Below are 25,932 nucleotides of genomic sequence, written 5' to 3'. Positions count from 1 at the left end.
ATTCAGATCTCACAAGTTTAGAATGCCACTCAGAGTCTAAACTAGGCCTCACTTATTTGTAAACCCAGGGAGGTAAGTCAATAGCCTACATATCAAAGGGGATGACTTAGTTCACTAGGTCAGTACCTGTTAAAAATAACTTGTCAACACAATTTTGTAATGTAAAAAACAAGGCTGTAATGGTGCTGTAATATTGATTAAATTGATACCTTTGGCGAAAAAATTCTATTTGTGTTTTTTCTTTAATCGCCATTTGAAGTTTTCTACTAATTTGATTTTGGTGCACAGGAGCCGGACTGTGCACTGGGTCTTCTCCTCCCGGTCTATGATCCCCCGACCCCTCCATCCGTCTCCAGTCTTTAAATGACCTGCCTCCTTGGTTTGAAATCTCTTTAGTGACCTGTCATTGACAGACCGAAGTCAGGCGGACGGGCTGGGGAATCGCAGACAGGGAGAAGAAGACCCTGTGTACAGTCCAGCCCCTGTGCACCAAAATCAAATTTATAGAAAACTTCAAATGATGATTAAAGGAGAACAACAAAGCAGATTTTGTCACCAAAGACAACAATTTAATCTGTGTAACAGGGTCATTACAGCTGTGCCTTTACTTTACATTAGAAAATCATGCTGACAGGTTCTCTTTAAGGACTCACCTGATGAGGAGGATCTACAACGCTCATAAAAAGAAACACTGTAAAAAGGTGACTTCATTTCGGTATAGCTATATGGCACCCCTAGGATGTAGTACAGGTGCTCAAATAGGGTTTCAAATCATGAAAACTCAGCACAACAATATGGTAAAAGTGAAAATTTATTGTAATCCCATTTGATAGATGTTTCGGTCTATGCAACTGGAACTTCATCACACAGAATGCCAATGTAAGTTGAGAAAGAGTAAAAGGTGATGTAAGAGCAGAGCCAGAAGGCACGTGGATCAGTGAGCACTAAATAAAAAGGCCCATATCTCTGAAAAGATATGGTGGAGTTAGAAAAAAGAAAATACAAAAGACTCAGGATCAAAATAAGAGCAAAAACTTACCAAGTTTAACCTACTGACAGGTCTCTTTTAAGCATTTAACTCAGACTGTAATGTGAATAAATGCATGGTTTCCTTCAGAGACCAATATATGGGGCGAAAACTCATCTGCAAAGCCTAGCAAAAGGAATAAGCTCCACAACTACAGCATTTACATGATAAACAAAAAAAATTACATGTTTCAGGCATAAAGTACAATACAATTTACATAATAGTAATCAGTGACGTAAACAGAGTCCAATGACCCATTGTGCAAAATTTGGACCTGGGCCCCAATCTGTATGTTGGACAGATGTATGGGCCCTTGTCCCCCATTTTGGTATAATGCCCCAATCCTGGTATAATGTCCCCCATTTTGTTATAATGTCTCCCATTTTGATATAATGTTCCCCATCCTACTCAATTTACCAGTGCTCCCACACTGTGCAGCGTCCTCTAATGTAGCTGGCACAAGAGTCAGCATCTGACTTCGATGTGAAAGCGACTGACAGCAAATGACATCACTGCCATGTACCATGTGTCACTGGTAAGTCGACATCAGCTACTGGCCTCTGATGGACTGGTGACATATATTTCAGCATAGGGACCCGGAAGGTCTCTGATAGAAATGAGCGAACCTTTCAAGGTTTGGTTCAGCGAACGTCCCGATGTTCGCCAAACATGTTTGTTGAACGGTTCGTCAATCATACCTGAACCCCATTGAATTCAATGGGAGGCAAAACCAAATGCATAGACAACACCTTCAGGGGTGCCAAAAAACTTCCCAAACAGCTCAAATTAGGGGGCAGACTGTTATGGACCTGGTGGTTAGGAGCACCCGGAACGACCTGATGGTTAAACTAACACAGGACAAGCTCTGGGAAGTGGGAGCTCTGCTGACCGCAACCCCTAATCCTATCACACACACTAGAAATAGCCGTGGAGCGTACCTAACTCTGCCTAGGCGCCTCTTCACAGCCTAAGAGCTAACTAGCCCTAGAGATAGAAAATAAAGCCTACCTTGCCTCAGAGAAGTTCCCCAAAGGAAAAGGCAGCCCCCCACATATATTGACTGTGAGTTAAGATGAAAGTCACAAACACAGAAATGAAACAGGTTTCAGCAAAGGAGGCCAGACTTACTAAACAGACTAAGGATAGGAAAGGTATCTTTGCGGTCAGCACAAAAAACTACAAAAAGACCACGCAGAGTGTGCAAAAAGACCTCCGCACCGACTCACGGTGCGGAGGTGCCACTCTGCATCCCAGAGCTTCCAGCTAGCAAGGCAAAATCATGATATCAAGCTGGACAAGAAAACAATGAACAAATAATTAACTAGCAGGGACTGACAGGGAGTGACAGGTGTAGGCCTGATGCTCCAAGAGCCCTGCCAAATTCATGCAATACACATGAAGGAGACCCAATTTGGAGTCCAAACATTTCCAAAAATTAGGGGCAGACAACAGGAAAAGTGGCATCAATTGACCCATAGTAGAAACTGTATAATGGCACAGCAGCAGTCAGGCATGGGAAATCAGGGTCTGGGCCAGCATTTACAAAGCTGAATTTAAGTTTCAATTAAGATGGGGTGAGTGAGGGACCGGTGTAACGCTGCTTTGCTGGGAACCCTAATACCTCATGCAACAGCTTAAACTGGATTTTTACTCAGCCACACTCAGGTGCCAAAACAATTAGTTTCAAAGACAAGTATACAGTAGATAGAAAAATTTAAGGATAGTAACACAGGTAGTTGACTGATGATAAATTCAGCCACAGTAGAATTTTAGAATGGCACAACAACAGTTAGCCATGGCCCATGCAAAAGGTATCAGGGTCTGGACCAGCATTTAGAGCTTTGAATCTAAGTTTAAGTTAACACAAGGTGGGTGAGTGACCGATGTAAGCCTGCTGTGCTGGGAGCACTGATACCTCATGCAACAGCTCAAACTGCTTTTTTGCACAGCCACACTCAGGTAGCACAAATATCAGCTTATTAGACCACTAATGTTAGAAAAATGTAAGGATAGTAACACAGGTAGTCGACTGTAAGAAAGTGCAGGCCTGCCAATCTGGGAGCCCTACTGCAAGAGGCAACACACATGAAGGAGATCCAACTTGGAGTGCAAACATTTCAAAAAATTATTGCCACACACCACAAAAGTGGCATCAATTTCCAAAGAGTATAAATAGTACAATAGGCCTCTGACAGCCCTTCCATTACAGACAGCCCTTCCATTACAGGCAGCCCACCAGAGACGGATATCCAACTTGGAGTCTCCGCATTTCCAAAAATTATTGTCACACTCCACTAAAGTGACATCAATTTTCCCATAGTAGAAATAGTATAATGGGTCTCTGGAACACCTTCCACTACAGGCAACACACCAGATGGAGACCCAACTTGGAGCCTCCAAATTTCAAAAATCTGTTTGTAACATCAGCAGCAGTAGCAACAGCAGGCACAGAAGCCTCAACAAAGTTGCGACAGACTGCAATAACGCAAGGTCAATGCATCACACTAAAAACTATACCATTGCTTAGTCTGCCCAGCCTGCGACTGGGGTGCAAAAGTCATTGGAGATTCATGATTTGGTCATCTTGATAAACGTTAGGCAGTCTACACTTTAATGGGACAACCGGATGCGCTTTTCCGTGCATAAATATGTGATTCTTCAGAATTTCTTTTAGTCTTTGCCTGATGAAGAGACCTGTGTAGTCTCGAAAGCTTGCAATTTGTTACCATCTTTTCAGTTAGCCATTAAAAGGTATCAACCACTGAGGACTCTCAATTCTAAATGTTTTCCTCTGAAACGCTGCAGCGTTAGGGGGGCAGTCAGAGGGCCATATGAATCGGACCATGATCATAACGCAGGGCACAGACTTGCCGGAGGCTCTCCCCAGCCTGTGACAGCTTCATGTATTTGCAACTATCATGCTCGGGTCGGGAGAGTCAATCTCGGTTCAAGACATATCTGGTTGAAATGATACAGCCTGTGTCTGCAGCATGGTTCGGGTTGCATATTTCAGCTCTCAGGTTCCCTTTAAGTTATTCTAAGTAAAAGGCTGTATTGATATATCTGTATTTTGCAGTGCAAGTATGGATCGTAATGCACGGAGCAGCCATGGGTCTCCTGATCTGAAGTTGACGTCCTTGTCGGAATATATGAGGCAGCAAGTTTGGGTCAGGAGACTCCCAACAGGTCTGCGCATTACGATCTGAGTGCAGATGTGTGAATTACACTCAAATGAAACCTATGTTGTAGTAATTTCACACAACCATTAGATGGCAATGTTGTTATGGTTTTCAAACACTTCTATGTATAAGGCATAAGGCCAGGATGTCCAAAGTATAAAGCGCTAAAAGTTATAGGCAGTAAGTAGCGATGAGCGAATAGCTTGTAACTAGTTACATACCGCTGTCAATCTCTGACAGCGGCATTTAACTCGCTCTTACAGGAAGCGTGTCACTAATTCCGCCTATCGGTGACCCCATCACATGATAGCGGGTCACCGATGGGTCGGCATGACAACCAGAGGTCTGCAGCAGACCTCTATGGTTGTCATTGCCAGAGTGTGATGAGCGTCGCCCCATGGTCGGCGCTCATAGCTAGTGATCATCGCCTGTGTGTACCAGAGGCGATCGAAGTACTGCAGCTTCTAGACTCCCATGGAGACTATTGAAGCATGCAAAAAGTAAAAAAAAAGTTTTTAAAAATATAAAAAATATAAAAGTTCAAATCACTCCCATTGGCCCCATTCAAAATAAAACAATTAAAAAAAATCAAACAAACACATACTTGGTATCGCCGCATTCAGGATCGACCGATCTATCAATATGAAAAAAAGAATTAATGGCATAAGAAGCAACAAAATCAAACAGCCAGAATTAGGTTTTTTTGGTTGAGCTACAATTGCAATAAATGCAATAAGGAGTGATCAAAAGCTTGTATCTACACCAAAATGTTTTCAATAAAAACGTCAGCTCAGAGCACGAAAAATAACCCTTCACCCAGCCTCAGATCATGAAAAGTGTAGATGCTGCAAGTCTCAGAAAATGGCGCAATTTTTTTAAACAAGTTTGGGATTTTTTTTCACCGCTTAAATAAAAAAGAACTTAGACATGTTTGGTGTCTATGGACTTGTAATAACCTGGAGAATCATAATGGCAGGTCAGTTTTAGCATTTAGTGAATGTGGTAAAAGAAAACAAAACACAAGTGCGGAAGTGCACTTTTTTTTGCAATTTCACTGCACTTGGATTTTTTTTTTCCGTTTTACAGTACATGATAAATTAAAACCAAGGGTATCGTTCCAAAGTCCCGCAAAAAAACAAGCTCTCACTTGGCCATATTGACCCCAAAATTTAAAATTTATGGCTCTGGGAAGAAGGGGAGCAAAAAACAAAAACGCAAAAATGGAAAGTGGCCTGGGGATTAAGGGGTTAATACATACCACAATTCATGATGCACAGATACGGCAGAGAAATATGGGTATAGTACAATGCCAAAGATTTCACTTCTTACACTACATGAGTGATATTTATTGTAAAATCTACAATAGTTCAGAGATTGGACAGTATAGTCCTCTATACAGTATTATTGGCACCACATAGTGCTCCATACAGAATAATGAGTCCCATATATTGCTCCATATAGAATAATGGACCCCATATAATGCTCCATACAGTATATGATGAGCCCCATATATTGCTCCATACAGTATATATTGAGCCCCATATATTACTTCATACATGAGCCCCATATAATTGTAGCGCCGGCGCCCTTGCATAGTGTCGGTCCCCTTCCCCTGCAAGGACGCCGCCGTACTCTCCGTTCCCAGTCCACTCACCTGTACCCATTTGTTACCTCAGTATCGGCGCCTCAACACGATCCCCAGCAGGGACGCCGATCCTCTGGGGCCTTCGTCCGGTGTCCCGCACTTCTTTCCTCTGCTGCTGCTTCCTGGATACTGCACGCAGCCCGCAGGGCTTTAGGCACAACTCTGAGGGTGTGCGTACTCCCCGTCTCTTAAAGACACAGCACGCTAATTCCTAAAAGGGTCTCAACTTATGGCTGAGTGTCTTGTACCATTTCAGGCTCCTCTGTCCTATGGGAGGTGCCTGAGCAACAAGTGTTTCCTGTTGCTATTTCCTAGGTTCCCCGTTCCTGTGTGCCTGTCTTCTGCCAGTCTCTTGTTAACTTCGGTTTGCTTCCTCAGTGTGTCCGCCGTGCTTTTCTACAGCTCCTTGGACAACGACAGTCCCTCATGCGCCTCTTTGTGTCAGCTGCTGCCTGCTCCCCAATTCGGCCACTCGCCTTCAGCCAAGTTCTCCGCTACCTGCAGTACCTACCAGACCATCAGTCCAGCGCGGTCAGCTTCCACGTGTCTGGGGTCTAACTGAAGGTAGTACCTTGCGTTCCCCGGGTATCCCAATTTGGCTGTTTGAGGGGTCTTACTATGGGTGTCTGGGGTTCACATAGTCACGCCCCCTTCGGAGCCCCCCGGACAGTGGTCCCACAAAAATTTCAATAAATGAATGTACGCTTCAACATCTGTGTCTCCGTTTCCATTTGTTACAATAATTCTTCAAACAGTTAAATGATGGGCCCCACATATTGCTTCACACAGTATAAGCCCCATATAATGCGTCATACAGAATAATGACCCCTATATATTGCTCCATACATAATAAAGCCCATATAATGCTCCATACAGTATATGATGGGCCCCATATATTGCTCCATACAGAATGGGCCCCATACAATGCTCCATACAGGATAGGTCCCATATAATGTGCCATACAGTATATGATGGGCTGCATACAGTACAGACAAAAAGTTTGGACACACCTCATTTAAAAAATTTTCTGTATTTTCATGACTATGAAAATTGTACATTCACACTGAAGGCATCAAAACTATGAATTAACACATGTGGAATTATATACTTAACAAAAAAGTGTGAAACAACTGAAATTATGTCTTATATTCTAGGTTCTTCAAAGTAGCCACCTTTTGCTTTGATGACTGCTTTGCACACTCTTGGCATTCTCTTGATGAGCTTCAAGAGGTAGTCACCAGGCCATTGGCAGACTAGCGGTGGATGCCGCGTCGGAGTAGCACAAGCCGGCACCGATCTCTTGGTAACTAATTGTGGACACTATAACCCAGACTTCATTACCTCGAGCAGCTCATACTGCACTAGTGCCGTACATCCCACATCACGTCCAAGGGACGCTTCTATATCCTTATGGAAATTGTTACTGAAGAAGGCCAAGCATTGAGGCCAAAACATTTATTTTGATGACTACAATAAATTACAAAAAACTCCATTTAAGTTGAGTGCCTAAGTTTATCTTTCCTCAGTGTTGCCGTCTTCTGGCTCTCTGCACTATGACTGCTCAGGCAGATGGCGCACACTAGTGACGTCATCGTGCCCTCTGACCTGAAACGTCACAGTTGGAAGACGCAGCAGCGGTGGAATAGGGAGAGGTAATTATCGCAAGTGCGCCTAGCCCCCATAGAGCACTGGTGTCCCTGATGGCAAGTGGGTCACCTGCCTGCTAAGCGCCTGAACTTGCCCGGGTACTGACGCCGGCCCTGGGCAGAGCACTCTTGAATCAGGGCAAATGCAGAAGACTGTAGCTTCAGTCTGAGTGCAATCTGACAAAACAACGGATCACACTCGGACCAATGTTATTATATAGTTATTCTATATTCTAGATTTTCACATGTACAGCACCATGGAATTAATGGTGCTATATAAATAAATAATAATAATAGCGCCATGCACATGGGTGAGGAAAAAAAAATCACAGCATGCCTGAATCGGATCCGATTATCGAATCGCATTTAGCCATGCAAAATCATTGCGTCCGTGGAAAAAAAAAAATCGGATTACACTATGCTCACACGGTGATGAAACTCTGATCGTAGTGTGACTATCATAATATACTGGTGTGACCCAACCTCACTCTGCCTTATGTGGTATGGTGACTGGTCATGTGATTGATGGGCGGTATGTATCACAGAGGTGGGTGGCCCTGTGATGGAAACCTGGGTGTGTTTTGCTGAGCGGTGACTTGGAGAGATGGGTGGGTCCAGTCACCTACATACCCACCCAAGGAGGTGTGTCTGAATACCAAAGATGAAGCATGTATGTGATTGTGTGTTTGAGGACATGCGGTGATGTCCCGATCACCTAACTAGCCATGTGATAGGTACCTGGGAGTGGTTAGGGCTATGTAATGGAGGTGTGTTTGGCATATGGGAGCGAGTGCTGGCTAGTCTGACCAGAGCAAGGAGGTCTGTGAGATACCTCCGGAGTGGACGGTCTGATAACCGTGAGTGATACTGACCGGGGTCAGTGAGAGATGTTTATGGGATACCTCTGATGATAAGAGGCATCCGCGAACCTGTGTGATGGACGCCAACAGGTAACGGACTGTAATCCGTGTTATGCTGACCAGGGTCAGTGAGAGACTGTGGTTTCACTATACAGCCAAATGTGTAACGGATGTGTACAGGCTGTTGCATGCTACCCAGTTCCTGAGGTGCGGTTTATGCTGATGTCGAAATAAACCGAAATAAGACTGTTTATGTGAAAAAGCATGCATGTGTGCGTTTATCCTGTTACCAAGCGAGTGTCCCCCCAAGACACGCAGTAAGCGCTATCTTACAATTATCATACAATAGTGCAGTTGTAATATTATTATTTATTTATATAGCACCATTAATTCCATGGTGCTGTACATGAGAAGGGGTTACATCAAAATAAAAATATCACTTACAGTAAACAAAACTAACAATGACAGACTGGTACAGAGGGAAGAGGACCCTGCCCTTGCGGGCTTACATTCTACAGGTCCCTGCATTCATCTTTATGGTCAGTCTACTTGAGGAAATCTGAAGGTTCGTCATCAGATGTCAGCTTCCTATAAGTGTATGTGCCCACGATCCGGAATATCAGCGTTTTGGACACAGATCACCTGGGCTGTGTCCAAAACGCTGCATTCTAGGGTACGAGCACAGTGGATGGAATTTATAGAAATCCCATCCACTGTGCTTCTATTTGACGTTGTGTAAACTCACCTGCGGTGCGGGTTTATGAGCCGCAGCATGTTAATTATTTGCAGTGGAGACGGTGTAGTTTCTCCCCTAGTCATTCATTACATGTGGTAGATCCGCATGGTTCAATAAACACGTGCTGATTTACCTGCGTGATTAGAGCTCAGTGTTTTGGATGCAGCAAAATTACGCTGTGTCCAAAACAATGGTATATCCTGATCGTGGGTACATAGCCTCACATCCATAGACTACTGGACTGGGATTGAAATTCAGTCCTCACATTTGAAAGCGCACAGACCCATGTTTCCCTTCCTCCTTCTCCGGATGGAGGTAACTATTGCAACTATTTTCCTGCCTGGAGGAAATCAAGATTTAGTATAAGACCATTATTACCAATAATACTGCTTTATAAGATGAAATAATACCGCTATGCCATGACTATACAGTAGAATGCAAAGGTTGGTCAAAAGTACTGCTAGGCCACGTTCACACGCTCAGTATTTTACATCAGTATTTGTAAGCCAAAATCAGGAGTGGATGATTGTGGGCGTGCGCTAGCAATGCGTCCGATATTGCTTTCAATGGTGGCATTAACGGACGTTATGCCGCGGTGTAACGTAGTCCTTTTAACGGACGACATGAACGCAATGTGAACCTAGCCTAAGCAAGTTGAAGATTAAATGATCTCTAAAAGGGCTTAAAGGGAACCTGTCACCTGAATTTGGCGGGACCAGTTTTGGGTCATATGGGCGGAGTTTTCGGGTGTTTGATTCACCCTTTCCTTACCTGCTGGCTGCATGCTGGCCGAAATATTGGATTGAAGTTCATTCTCTGTCTTCCATAGTACACGCCTGCGCAAGGTAAGATTACTTTGCGCAGGCATGTACTACGGAGGACAGAGAATGAACTTCAATCCAATATTTCGGCCAGCATGCAGCCAGAGGGTAAGGAAAGGGTGAATCAAACACCCGAAAACTCCGCCCATATGACCCAAAACCAGTCCCGCCAAATTCAGGTGACAGGTTCCCTTTAAAGATGACATTTCCTAGGTATTTTAGGGAAAAAAAATTCTATATCTATTTTCATCTTTTACATATTACAAATTACAAAAAGGAAAATGATACAATGCAAAAGTTTGGGCACTCCGCATGGTTATCTAATAGCACCCCCTTTTTGCAAGTATCACAGCTTGTAACCAGAAAAAAAGTCTTTCGATTGTTGTTTGAGGGATTTTCATCCATTCTTCCTTGGAAATTTCTTCCAGTTCTGTGAGATTCCTGGTTCGTCTTGCATGCACTGCTATTTTGAGGTCTAGCCACAGATTTTCAATGATGTTCAGATCAGTGGACTGTGAGGGCCATTGTAAAACTGTCAGCTTGCGCTTTTTGAAATAGTCTATTGTGGATTTTGACGTGTTTAGGATCATAATCCATTTGTAGAAGCCATCCTCTTTTCAACTTCAGCCTTTTTTACAAATGGTGTTATGTTTGCATCAAGAATTTGATGAAATTTCATTGAATCCATTCTTCCCGCTACCCTTCCCTTCTACTCTTCCCTCTTGTTTTGCTAACTCTACCATAACCCAAGAACTACTTGCTGTTACCACCAGTTGTTTATACAGGCCGACTGGACACCTGATTTCTGGTAGTGCATGGCTTTCAATAGTGATTTACAGAAAAATGAACAGAACTATTACATTTTATATTTAATCCAGAACGATTAACAGTGTTTATAAAAAAAAATAAAAAAGATTTTACAAAGGGGACAAAATAATACAGCATATCACATATAATAAAAGGATAAACAAAAGAAACTTACTACGCTGGTCACAGAGATGGAAATAGAGCACGTCCAATAAATGGGAATCATGCATACACTGATATGTATCTCTCTGCATAGAACACAGATCACAATTCTCCTTGTCCTTTTATCAGCACCTACTGTAAGTTACACCTCCCCTTGACGACTCAGAACAGGGCTGGTCATGGGATGTGGTTTCAGTGTCCGAAAATTATAATATTCCCAACATTCACGATATCTTCACTCCTGACAATTACAAGAGTTTGAAATCGCTGCCATATTTTTATTGGGATTTTAACTTTCCATACATAGGAAATATGGCATGGCTGTTGTCTGTGATCTGGCACGATTGATTTGGGGCTTACAGATGTGTCACAGTTTTGAAAAAATATGCATATTCTTCCCCTATTAGTACTAACTTTGAAAATGCATGTCCCATCAACATCAGTTCTGTACAAAACCCAATATTCATAACTTCCCATTGGCACTGAACCGATTGGCTGCAGATGTAACATTTCCTTTCAACTCAGGATGTGCTTCCTGAGGACAAAAGAAACTTCTCCATCTATGTGTAAACACATGTCTATTTGTTATCTGGACCTCAGAAAAGATCTTTAATGTTTAATTTCCTGTAATCTGTAGGGAGTATTAAATAGTTTTGTCACTTGCCATATGTCAAATGCGCAATTCTAATTCAAGAAGACTCTTAGATTGCGAGCTCTTTTCTCCGTGAGAGATTCTGTGTGAGAGTGGAGGGGGGAATGCCCCCTCACTGGAGCTGTGTTATGCATCTTAAATGTTTTCTATGACACTTCCCCCTTTTTGAAGTGATATGGGAAACCGATTTACAGATAGTTTCCCAAGCCTACCTCCTTGGCCCACCCTTCCTGGATCCCACAGTACCCTCTCCTTCTGGGATTCGGAGAGGACTTCCCCGAGGGGTCAGTCAGTGCCTCCAGATAAGTCTGAGACTCCTGGTAAAAGGTAACCAGAAGTGAAACTAAGGCCCCAACCTCCCAGGAACCCTCAGATACCCACTTCGGGACAGTAACTTGTCTTGTTATCCCACTGGCTGATGAGGGTCCGGAAGGCAGTGGGCTACTTGCATTCTGAATTCTCTGACTAGGGGGTGACAGCAACTAGGTATGGTCTTCCCGGGGGATAACATTTTCCCATTTGTATGACAGGCTGCGTACTCAACTTTTCCACCACCCTGACTGTGAATATTGCACTCCTGCCACTCTGTTATAATAGTATCTCTGTGTGGAAACTTCCTGAAGAAGAAGCCATGAGCTTCGAAACGCGTTGAATAAACCACCCGAACATCTTACAAGTATATCTGGATCTATTATTTGTCGCAGCAGCGCGGATGTAATCCACATTTCATCTATTATAACGGTTCTGAGAGGTCGCAGCGCCGACCTGTGGATCTGCAGCAGCTGACAAACTACACGCTTGTACTGTGTACTACCAGGTGAGCAGTTCTCTCACAATTGATCAGAAACAATCCTGGGGATAAGACCCTATTTGCGCTTTTTTTGTCTCCTATCTTTCAATACTCCTGCCACTCTGACAGGCTGTGTAACACACCTTCCCATCACCCTGACCAACTGGGAATACTGCTTTCCCGTTCCCAGATAGGCTATGGATACTTTTCCCACCATCCCGACAGGCTGTTGACTGTACTCTCCCACCCTCCTGACTGGCTGTGGATTCAACTTTCCCACCTCCCTGACAGGCTATGGCTACCACTTCCCAATCATCTTGACTGGCAGTGGGACACACCATTCCCTTAACCTAACCAGCTGTGGGACACACTTTCCCACCATCCAGACAGGCTGGGGATAAGATCTTCCCTGCCCCTCTTGTTACCTCTGGAGCAGTACTCATCATGGGGCTGCTACTACCGCCATGTCACCATAAGTCATCACAACGGTCAGCTACACGAGACCACCTTCCTTATAATCCCTGTGCTTCTCCCCATCTTCCCCGTCATCTCAGTAGCCATGCACCCATGGGGCAGCTACCACCAGCCATGTCATCGTTTGTCGTGACACTGGTCAGCGGCATGCGACCACCTTGTTCATGATCTTCGTGCCTGTCCCCATTGCCCTTAGCACTTATGATGGCTCCTTTTAGGGGATCCTCAGCAACATCACCCCACTACATGACATAGCTGGGTTCTCCTCTACCATAAAACACATTTCCATTATGTATCATATTCACATTCACAGTATCAATCTTTGAAATGCATGATATATCAGCCCTGGGAGGGTTGTCAGGAATGTATTGGGTAACCAACCGTCCCAGATCAGTTCCCAATAAAACATTTGTGTTTAGGCTCTCAGACACCCCCACTTCCTTTAAACCCTCCCGCACTCCAGTCTAGGAAAACCCAGGCCATCAGCAGAGGTCAGTGAACACCCCCAATCCCGGTGAGTCAGGGTGTTCCCACAGAAAAGGTCTTCAGGGGACACCAATTCAGGGCGGATGGGGGTTTGTTCAGCTCCGGTGTCCTTCAGCCCAAAAGTGATGGTACCACTCACAGTAACTGCAAGTTGTCACAGGCCCTCCCAACTGACCCACCCACAAAAAGAAAAGCTGCAGTAGGTCCCTGTGCCTTGGATGTGGGGTTCTTCTTCTGCCTCTGTGGGCAGATGACGCTAATGTGACTAGTTTGGTTGCAAGTATAGCACCTACGAGTCAGATGCAGGCCGGGTGCTGGAAGATGGGCTGGCAGGGGCACTGGGGGTGGTTGTTGGCTTACCCCTTTCCAGCTGACGATGGTTGCCTTCCGCACCTCAGGTGCATGATTGGCCTCATAGGCGTCTGCAATCTGTGCTGCTTTAAAGGCCTCCTTTGGCTCCCGATTGAGCACAAACGATCACACCTCCACAGAGCAAAGATGAGGAAACTGGCCCTTCAGTTCTTCAAAGGTGGTGACTGACAGTCTTTGGACCAACTACTTGAATTTGGTTCTGAGCCTGTCCACCACATCACTATATCTGTCGTGTGGTCCACACTGTAGGGCCTGGAACTTTTTGCGGTACACCTCAGGAGTCAGTTGGTCCTTTTTTATCAGGACTTGTTTGATGGCCTCATAGTCTCCATCATGGTCTTGAGGGAGAGAGGCAAACACCTCGAGGTTTTCCTGAGCCCTGGCGAGACTTCGACACTATCTTCAATGGAGCACGGTGACCCGCTCATAACATCATAACACAATGCAGGGCGGGATCTGGGGCCCCGTCTACACGAAGGTGCCGGTGACGTCACAACAAAGAAAGGAGGTGGCGCCCGGAGGACACAGGGATGATGGACGGCGGCGAGGCGGTTGAGACAGGGGAGAAAACATAGCTTCCTGACTCAATAGACGTATGGTGGGAAATTTATAGATGTCATTATTTCAGCATTCCTAGGGATGATAAACATAGGAGCCACCTTCACAGAATGCAGTTTAGTGCTGCTGAAGGTGGCTTTTTTACTTTAATAGGCCATGGGGGGAGGGGGGGTTGAAAGGTTCCCTTAAAAAAAAAAAGTTTTACTCTCTGCAGCCACTACACCGTATATCCAGTTAAACGTGAAAAGTTTGGTGAAAGATCCGCTTTGAAAATATAGAAAAAAAAAAGGGAAATACCGGTAATCAAGAACTGTGCTCACCTCTTCTCCACCCTGACCACATGGACTGAAAATGCTGGTAGAGCATATAAATTCATGCCATGAGCAGTTATCTATTGAGTGACATTATATCTCCATAAAAGCATGGAAATAATGTTGTCTCCCAAGAGGAGTGTTAGTCATTCACTGCTAAGCAGCAACCAAAATATTATTTCATGAGGGAGTCTAAAATACTAATGAATAACAGCTATTGGAAAAACTTGTTTTTTTTAATTTCCAAAAAATAGTTAATTAAACACAACTTGTGTCTAGGGATATAAGGCAAACAAGAAACACCATTTGTAGACGGCACAATTTCAAAGGACTCTGGTCGGCTAAGCGACTTTTTAACAGCAATGAGAAGGTACTAGATCTAATGATCCAGCCGGTGTAGGGAGTCTTAAAAGCAATGCTTCCTGGGAAAAGGTATGCAAATTAGCTCTCCACCAGCTTGATCACATCGACAAGAGCTGGTACCTTGCTAGAACTGATTTAGGCTGGGGCTACATAGTGACTTTGGTGGCAACACAAGTCACTCGGCCAAAGATCGCTGTATGCATAATGCAAGTTTTCCCACACATCATTGTCTGTAAGACTCCCTACACCAGCTGGATTTCCAGAAAGAGCGCTAATACCTTCTTAGTCCAGTTTCACACGTCAGTGGCTCCGGTACGTGTGGTGACAGTTTCTCACGTACCGGAGACACTGACACATTAAAATGAATGGAGACATGTCAGTGTTCGTGGGAGCGCGCAGATCACACAGACCCATTAAAGTCAATGGGTCCGTGTAAACACGTACCGCACACAGATGCCGTCCATGTGCGGTTTGTGTGCGTTTTTAAAGTCATAGGGTTCAATTGAAACAAATTGTTTCAATACACGGACAGCACACGGACGCTAAACACGGATGTACCACGTGAGCACAGGGAAACAGATAATTCCAGTACCGTAAATATCGGGATGTGTGAGACTGGCCTCATAACTAATGGGTCACGTCAAGATGCCTGTCAATGATGCATTTATAGTACAAATTTTATCTGCAATTTCTAAACTGGACACATTATGCAAGGGAGCCAAGGGTACCTTGGTGGACTGTTTCATTCACGCTATCTATTCAAAGCCATACTGATAGGGAATTTAGATTGTGAGCCCCATCGGGGACAGCAATGATAATGTGTGCAAAACTGTAAAGTGCTGCGGAATATGTTAGCACTATATAAAAATAAAGATTATTATTTATTTATTGGGAGTCCAGGAATTGTCCCCGTTATTCAAATGATAGATTGTAAGCTATTACGAGCAGGGTTGTTGTTATTTTCACTTTAATTATTGGATTATCTTTAACTATGTTACTCATGGCTGTATATGAACCTCTGAAATGTACAGCGCTGCGGAATATGTTGTTGCTAACTAAATAAAGATTATTATTAAATGGTTAAAATGTGTCTTTATACTTAATCCAGACACCAAATCTCCACGATGAACGGGGCTGTGCAAAGTCTGACAGTAAAAGCCTCCAATATATTAGAAAATCGGCCGACCATTTAATGTGTATAGGGACCTACCAAATGTCCCCAGACAGATGATGGTGGGAGACCAAAGGATTGAGCGGTTAAAATTCAATAATTTAATCCTTTTGTCGTGGCTCTCTTATGGAGAATCGTGAAAGAGTTGCCATCTGTCTAACTATTGGCCAACAGCTCTTCCATTGGCGTGGCCAGCTTAGTACATTTCTTGAATAGAACAGGGCAAACCCTTAATTTCGAGTCACTCATTAGGTTGTTCTCAGTGTAGCATTTAACCCCTCATTGGGTCACACATTTTGCAATTCAACAGTTGCAACCAGTCATTCCATAACTGTATCCTAACCTAATGTTCAACCCCTCACCGACCTCCGCCGTACTATTACTGCAGAGGTCGGTACCCCCGCTTTGATGCGGGCTGCGGCAGTGAGCCCGCATCAAAGCCGGGACATGTCAGCTGTTTTGAACAGTTGGCATGTGCTCTCAATAGCAGTGGGAGGAATCACGATTCACCCACCGCTATTAACTAGTTAAATGCCGTTGTCAAAAGCTGACAGTGGCATTTAACTACTGCTCCCGGCCATCAGGCCGGAAATGAGACCATTGCCAACCCCGTCAAATGATCGGGGGTCAGCAAAGCATCGGCATAACAACCAGAGGTCTCGAGACCTCTATGGTTGCTGATGCCGACTTGCTGTGAGCGCCACCCTGTGGTCGGCAATCATAGCAAGCCTGTAATTCAGCTACACAGGAGCGATCTATGCATTGATCCAATGTAGCAGAGCCGATCAAGTTGTGCCAGCTTCTAGCCTCCCATGGAGGCTATTGAAACATGGCAAAAGTTAAAAAAAAGTTAAAAAATATGAAAAAAATAAAAAAAATATTAAAGTTTAACCCCTTCATGACCCAGCCTATTTTGACCTTAAAGACCTTGCCGTTTTTTGCAATTCTGACCAGTGTCCCTTCATGAGGTAATAACTCAGGAACGCTTCAATGGATCCTAGCGGTTCTGAGATTGTTTTTTCGTGACATATTGGGCTTCATGTTAGTGGTAAATTTAGGTCAATAAATTCTGTGTTTATTTGTGATAAAAACGGAAATTTGGCGAAAATTTTGAAAATTTCGCAATTTTCACATTTTGAATTTTTATTCTGTTAAACCAGAGAGTTATGTGACACAAAATAGTTAATAAATAACATTTCCCACACGTCTACTTTACATCAGCACAATTTTGGAAACAAAATTTTTTTTTGCTAGGAAGTTATAAGGGTTAAAATTTGACCAGCGATTTCTCATTTTTACAACGAAATTTACAAAACCATTTTTTTTAGGGACCACCTCACATTTGAAGTCAGTTTGAGGGGTCTATATGGCTGAAAATACCCAAAAGTGACACCATTCTAAAAACTGCACCCCTCAAGGTGCACAAAACCACATTCAAGAAGTTTATTAACCCTTCAGGTGCTTCACAGCAGCAGAAGCAACATGGAAGGAAAAAAAGAACATTTAACTTTTTAGTCACAAAAATGATTTTTCAGCAACAATTTTTTTATTTTCCCAATGGTAAAAGGAGAAACTGAACCACGTACGTTGTTGTCCAATTTGTCCTGAGTACGCTGATACCTCATATGTGGGGGTAAACCACTGTTTGGGCACATGGTAAGGCTCGGAAGGGAAGGAGCGCCATTTGACTTTTTGAATGAAAAATTATCTCCATCGATAGCGGACACCATGTCGCGTTTGGAGAGACCCTGTGTGCTTAAACATTGGAGCTCCCCCACAAGTGACCCCATTTTGGAAACTGGACCCCCCAAGGAACTTATCTAGATGCCTAGTGAGCACTTTAAACCCTCAGGTGCTTCACAAATTGATCCGTAAAAATGAAAAAGTACTTTTTTTTCACAAAAAATTTATTTTCGCCTCAATTTTTTCATTTTCACATGGGCAATAGGATAAAATGGATCCTAAAATTTGTTGAGCAATTTCTCCCGAGTACGCCGATACCTCATATGTGGGGGTAAACCACTGTTTGGGCACACGGCAGGGCTCGGAAGGGAAGGCGCGCCTTTTAACTTTTTGAATGGAAAATTAGCTCCAATTGTTAGCGGACACCATGTCGCATTTGGAGAGCCCCTGTGTGCCTATGCAATGGAGCTCCCCCACAAGTGACCCCATTTTGGAAACTAGACCCCCCAAGGAACTTATCTAGATGCATACTGAGCACTTTAAACCCCCAGGTGCTTCACAGAAGTTTATAATGCAGAGCCATGAAAATAAAAAATAATTTTTCTTTTCTCAAAAATGATTTTTTAGCCTGGAATTTCCTATTTTGCCAATGGTAATAGGAGAAATTGGACCACAAATGTTGTTGTCCAGTTTGTCCTGAGTATGCAGATACCCCATATGTGGGGGTAAACCACTGTTTGGGCGCACGGCAGGGCTCAGAAGGGAAGGCACGCCATTTGGCTTTTTAAATGGAAAATTATCTCCAATCATTAGCGGACACCATGTCGCGTTTGGAGAGCCCCTGTGTGCCTAAACATTGGAGATCCCCCACAAATTACCCCATTTTGGAAACTAGACCCCCAAAGGAACTAATCTAGATGTGTAGTGAGCACTTTGAACCCTCAAGTGCTTCACAGAAGTTTATAACGCAGAGCCATGAAAATAAAAAAAAAAAATTATTTTCTCAAAAATGAATTTTAGCCCGCAATTTTTTATTTTCCCAAGGGTAACAGGAGAAATTTGACCCCAAAAGTTGTTGTCCAGTTTCTCCTGAGTACGCTGATACCCCATATGTGGGGGTAAACCACTGTTTAGGCACATGCTGGGGCTCAGAAGTGAAGTAGTGACGTTTTGAAATGCAGACTTTGATGGAATGCTCTGCGGGCGTCACGTTGCGTTTGCAGAGCCCCTGATGTGGCTAAACAGTAGAAACCCCCCACAAGTGACCCCATTTTGGAAACTAGACCCCGAAAGGAACTTATCTAGATGTGAGGCGAGCACTTTGAACCCCCAAGTGCTTCACAGAAGTTCATAACACAGAGCAGTGAAAATAATAAATACGTTTTCTTTCCTCAAAAATAATTTTTTAGCCCAGAATTTTTTATTTTCCCAAGGGTTACAGGAGAAATTGGACCACAAAAGTTGTTGTCCAGTTTCTCCTGAGTACGCTGATACCCCATGTGTGGGGGTAAACCACTGTTTGGGCACACGTGGGGGCTCAGAAGGGAAGTAGTGACTTTTGAAATGCAGACTTTGATGGAATGGTCTGCGGGCGTCACATTGCGTTTGCAGAGCCCCTGGTGTGCCTAAACAGTAGAAACCCCCCACAAGTGACCCCATTTTGGAAACTAGACCCCCAAAGGAACTTATCTAGATGTGTGGTGAGCACTTTCAACCCCCAAGTGCTTTACAGAAGTTTATAACGCAGAGCCGTGAAAATAATAAATACGTTTTCTTTCCTCAAAAATAATTTTTTAGCCCAGAATTTTTTATTTTCCCAAGGGTTACAGGAGAAATTGGACCACAAAAGTTGTTGTCCAGTTTCTCCTGAGTACGCTGATACCCCATGTGTGGGGGTAAACCACTGTTTGGGCACACGTGGGGGCTCAGAAGGGAAGTAGTGACTTTTGAAATGCAGACTTTGATGGAATGGTCTGCGGGCGTCACATTGCGTTTGCAGAGCCCCTGATGTGCCTAAACAGTAGAAACCCCCCACAAGTGACCCCATTTTGGAAACTAGACCCCCAAAGGAACTTATCTAGATGTGTGGTGAGCACTTTCAACCCCCAAGTGCTTTACAGAAGTTTATAACGCAGAGTCGTGAAAATAATAAATACGTTTTCTTTCCTCAAAAATAATTTTTTAGCCCAGAATTTTTTATTTTCTCAAGGGTAACAGGAGAAATTGGACCCCAGTAATTGTTGCGCAGTTTGTCCTGAGTATGCTGGTACCCCATATGTGGGGGTAAACCACTGTTTGGGCACACGTCGGGGTTCGGAAGTGAGGGAGCACCATTTGAATGTTTGAATACAAGATTGGCTGGAATCAATGGTGGCGCCATGTTGCGTTTGGAGACCCCCTGAAGTGCCTAAACAGTGGAAACCCCTCAATTCTACCTCCAACACACCCCTAACCCTTATCCCAACTGTAGCCGTAACCCTAATCACAACCCTAACCCCAACACACCCCTAACCACAACCCTAACCCCAACACACCCCTAACCCTAACCACAACCCTAATTCCAACCCAACTCTAAGGCTATGTGCCAACGTTGCGGATTCGTATGAGATTTTTCAGCATCATTTTTGAAAAATCCGCGGGTAAAAGGCACTGCGTTTTACCTGTGGATTTACCGTGGATTTCCAGTGTTTTTTTGTGCGGATTTCACCTGTGGATTCCTATTGAGGAACAGGTGTAAAACGCTGCGGAATCCGCACAAAGAATTGGCATGCTGCGGAAAATACAACGCAGCGTTCCCGCGCGGTATTTTCTGCACCATGGGCACAGCGGATTTGGTTTTCCATATGTTTACATGGTACTGTAAACCCGATGGAACACTGCTGCGAATCCGCAGCCAAATCCGCACCGTGTGCACATAGCCTAATTCTAAAGGTATGTGCACACGCTGCGGAAAACGCTGCGGATCCGCAGCAGTTTCCCATGAGTTTACAGTTCAATGTGAACCTATGGGAACCAAAAATCGCTGTACACATGCTGCGGAAAAACTGCACGGAAACGCAGCGGTTTACATTCCGCAGCATGTCACTTCTTTCTGCGGATTCCGCAGCGGTTTTAGAACTGCTCCAATAGAAAATCGCAGTTGTAAAACCGCAGTGAAATGCGCAGAAAAACCGCGGTAAATCCACGATAAATCGGCAGCGGTTTAGCAATGTGGATTTTTCAAATCCGCTGCGGAAAAATCCGCATAGGACCAGAATACGTGTGCACATACCGAAACCCTAACCCTAGCCCTAACCCTACCTCTAACCCTACCCCTACCCCTACCCCTAACCCTACCCCTAGTTCTTACCCCAACCTTAGTGAAAAAAAAAAAAATTCTTTATTTTTTTTATTGTCCCTATCTATGGGGGTGACAAAGGGGGGGGTCATTTACTATTTTTTTTATTTTGATCACTGAGATAGGATATATCTCAGTGATCAAAATTCACTCTGGAACGAATCTGCCGGCCGGCAGATTCGGCGGGCGCACTGCACATGCGCCCGCCATTTTGGAAGATGGCGGCGCCCAGGAAAGAAGACGGACGGACCTCGGGCGGCCAGGTAAGTATAAGGGGGGGGAGATCAGGGCACGGGGGGGGCGTCGGAGCACGGGGGGGTGGATCGGATCATGGGGGGGGTGGATCGGAACACGGGAGGGAGGATTGGAGCACGGGGAAGGATTGGAGCACGGGGTGAGGGATCGCTGTGCGGGGGGGGGGTGGATCGGAGCACGGGGGGGGGGGTCGCTGTGTGCGGGGGGGGATCGGAGTGCGGGGGGGTTTGATTGCAGCACAGGGGGTGTGATTGGTGCACGGGGAAGCGGACAGGAGGACGGGGGAGCGGAGCACAGGACGGAGGGGAGCGGACCACAGATCGGGGGGCTGGGGGGGGCGATCGGAGGGGTGGGGTGGGTGCACATAAGTGTTTCCAGCCATGGCCGATGATATTGCAGCATCGGCCATGGCTGGATTGTAATATTTCACCAGTTTTTTAGGTGAAATATTACAAATCGCTCTGATTGGCAGTTTCACTTTCAACAGCCAATCAGAGCGATCGTAGCCACGAGGGGGTGAAGCCACCCCCCCTGGGCTAAACTACCACTCCCCCTGTCCCTGCAGATCGGGTGAAATGGGAGTTAACCCTTTCACCCGGCCTGCAGGGACGCGATCTTTCCATGACGCATATGCTGCGTCATGGGTCGGAATGGCACCGACTTTCATGACGCAGCGTATGCGTCAAAGGTCGGGAAGGGGTTAAATCACCCCCCTTTCGCCCCATTCAAATTAAAACAATAAAAAAAGGATCAATAAAAACGTCAGCTCGGCGCGCAAAAAATAAGCCCTTACCTGACCCCAGGTCACGAAAAATAGAGACGCTACGGGTATTGGAAAATTGCATAATTTTTTTTTTTTTTTTTTTTTTTAACCAAAGTTTGGAATTTTTGTTTTACCACTTAGAGAAAAGGTAACTTAGACATGTTTGGTGTCTATGAACTCGTAATGACCTGGAGAATCAAAATAGCAAGTCAGTTTTAGCATTTAGTGAACCTAGCAAAAAAGCCAAACAAAAAAAGTGTGAAATTGCACTTTTTTTTTTTTTTAGCAATTTCACCGCACTTGGAATTTTCTTGTTTTCTAGTACATGACATGCTAAAACCAATGATGTATTTCAAAATTGCAACTTGTCCCGCAAAAAACAAGGCCTCACATGGCCATATTGACGGAAAAATAAAAAAAGTTATGGCTCTGGGAAGGAGGGGAGCGAAAAACGAGAATGCAAAAATGGAAACGGGCAAGGTCTTGAAGGGGTTAAGGGATATGACATTTATTTTACCATACATATTTAAGTAATTAGACATAACCCATTGATAAGAAAAAACACTGGAATTTTTTTTTTTTCATTTTAATTTTACTCAAAATGAGGTTTTCACACTTCATCTAATAAAAATATACATATGAAAAAGAAAAAAAAAAATCTGCTAACATGACAGTACACAATGGACACACAGGACATACAGTTGTAAATGTTGCAGAATAGTAAGAATCAAATTTGTTTCAAAGATAGATGTGATACAACCTATGGAATACAGGAAAATAAAACTCTGCATTATACAGAGCCATAAACATCAAAACACAGTGACCTGAATGACAGGGTGGCCTCAAATCTCCGCATAAGAAAGCCTAGGTTTACTCAATATGCTTATGAACTTGTTAGCATGCTGGCCAAAACACATCTGGGCCACATGTTGTCAATGTACAAGTTTTAAAGAGGAATTCCAAGAAATAACCTTTTTGTTTTGTACCTATCATATGGCATCATGTGTGATCCGTGGGAGCCTTTTGCAACAAAATAAAAAAAAAATTAAAAGAAAAAAAAAAAGAAAAAAAAGGTCATTTGCATTTCCTGGAATATCCATTTCAAGAGAATATGTCGTCAGAAAATGACCAATTGTTAAGTCAGGTTTTTTGTATTTTTTTTGGCAATTTTTGTTTCCCATATCCCGATCTTTATTAAATGTAACAATTAGAAATGTTGCCATTTTCCACACTCACCATTTTTAGACTCAACTTCCTATTTTAGGAAATCCACATGTACTTTAGTTTCAATGAACAGACTCTGATCATAACTTTTGTATTTAACATTGAATGCTTTTTGAAGAGGAGAAGGAGATCAAGTGCATAAAAGCGGATTTATTTATATATTTACTCGCCATTAATTTCCACAGCCCTTTACAGATATCAGCACTGTCCCCATTGGGGCTCATAATCTAAAATTCCATGACAGTATGTCTTTGGAGTGTGGGAGGAAAACAGAGAACCCGGAGGAAACCCACACAAACATGGGGAGAACATACAAACTCCTTTCAGGTGTTGTCCATGGTGGGATGGGGACCAATGGACCCACCGTGCAGAACAGTTACAGAGCTAAACACTGAACCACTGTGCTGTAATTATAACTCTGTGATGATAATGAGGCTGCTGAAAACTTCCTGAAGCAACAGGAAGTACAAGTCAAAAACAGCCCCGGAGGCCTGTGTGAAAAAGGCAAATTACCATTTTTTTAGGGTTTTTTTCCTTTTATTACCACTAATGATATGAAAACACTATTCCTGAAATTTAAACAAAAAAAAAAAACAACAAAAAAACAAAAAAAAAAAAACAAAACACACACACACACACCTAACACAAAAACCCGATTTAATCAATAGGTCATTTTCTAATAACATAGTCCTTGTAAGACAATTAAAACCTGAAAGTGCAAATAGTCAGTAGGATAAGATGAACTTGCAGCCAACAGACGGGGACAAAAAAAAAAATTACTGATCAATAATTTAAACCTATTTCTCTAGCAATCTGTTTAAGAAAAATGAATTACTGTAATAAAATCTAATTTAGCAAGATTTTCCTTATACATACACAAATCACTAGTTTATAAAATAACTAAAGCATAATCTATGAAAATAACAAATATATATTTAAACAACTTGAATATATTGTCCTCCTATTCAACATTATGTTGCATGAAAAATCTGACAAATGTTAAGCTTAAAGGGTCGTTAAACTTGCAATCTCCTGTATCTTATAATGGTCACGGAAAAAAAATGCAGAAATCAGCAATTGAATGGATATGCAAATTGCTATGGTAGATCTGAAGCCTCGGTCACTCCAGCTCTACTCCCCACCCAGCACTGTCTCCTCCTGCCTGACCGGCAGCCTCTATGCTGGATGACTTCAGACAAAGCAGCTGCCGTCACCCAGAATGAAGCGGCGCTGGTCAGGTAATAGAGCTGGAGTGACAGAGGCTTCAGATCTACCTTGGCAACTTGCATATCAATTCAAATTCTGATTTCTTAGTAACGGAGGAACAGACCGGTCATGTAAAACTATTGCTGGACTTGTTTTTGAAAGAGCTACATAAAGTGAATCTGACAGTAGGATTTTATGTGCCAAACTATAAGTCCTCATTCAGCCATGGTTTGTTTGTTTTTTCATCAGCTGTTTTTACCAGTGAGCTACATCAAGTTTTCATCCACTTTTGGGTCATTTTTTTACTATTAGTAAACGTCTCTTACCCACTAAGCAGTAAATAAAAATAAACACCATTCAGATGGCATCCAAGTGCTAAAACATTTTTTATGCACCTAGTAATTTGAATAGGCAATTTTGATCCACAAAATGGAGCAAACACTCAGGGTATGTGTCCACGTTCAGGATTGCATCAGGATTTGGTCAGGATTTTTCATCAGTATTTGTAAGCCAAAACCAGGAGTGGGTGATAAATACAGAAGTGGTGCATGTGTTCCTATTATACTTTTCCTCTAATTGTTCCACTCCTGGTTTTGGCTTACAAATACTGATGAAAAATCCTGACCAAATCCTGATGCAATCCTGAACGTGGACACATACCCTAACATGACTTTTTCTTGTTCTGCAAAGAGCAGCAAAAACTATGGATATGTGAACACGCCCATAGACTATACTGTGTATATGTTATCCTTGGAAATCAAGGATAGATAATGAACATGAAACATTCATATATGAATGTGGTAAAAGGTTTAAAAAATACAAACATAACATGAAAAAAAATAAAAAAAAAATAGAACCTTATAAAATAATATTGATGTTTAGGTTGAATGCACACCGGTGTGGTGCAACACCCATTAGTGGTCTCAGATATATACCGCCCTTCTTCAGCCCTTGGTGGATATCACGATCATCTAGAACACTCAATTGTCATTTCCCCACAAAGCACATACAGGAAACGCGAGCAACTTCAGAAACCCCTGATCCTGCTCAATTACAAACCAGAGCGAGGTAGTGAAAACCCCTGTGCGGGCTGGTATCGGCACAGCAGCTTCCATGACCTTCAAGGCTAGTCGCTGCGTGTTTATTGGCTGCGGAGATGCCAACTGTGTAATTCTTTAGGCAAGTTTACAGAGGAATTCCGTAAAAATTACCGTACTACCCTAAACCACATGTTCAGGACACTATTAGCTCTTCTCTAATTAGATGTACAAGCTGGGAACTTTTAGGTTTGGCGTTCCTTTAAAGAACTTCCCGTCATGTCCTACAACCTATATCATAAGCACCACTTATGAAGTTCATTGGAGCAGGTTGATCTTCATAGCGTGTATAATGAGGCAACCTCTG

Source organism: Ranitomeya imitator, chromosome 3 (genome assembly GCF_032444005.1).
Source record: "Ranitomeya imitator isolate aRanImi1 chromosome 3, aRanImi1.pri, whole genome shotgun sequence".
In the NCBI taxonomy this organism is placed as follows: domain Eukaryota; kingdom Metazoa; phylum Chordata; class Amphibia; order Anura; family Dendrobatidae; genus Ranitomeya; species Ranitomeya imitator.
The sequence above is the reverse complement of the archived record's forward strand: the minus strand, read 5'-3'. Positions refer to the sequence as shown.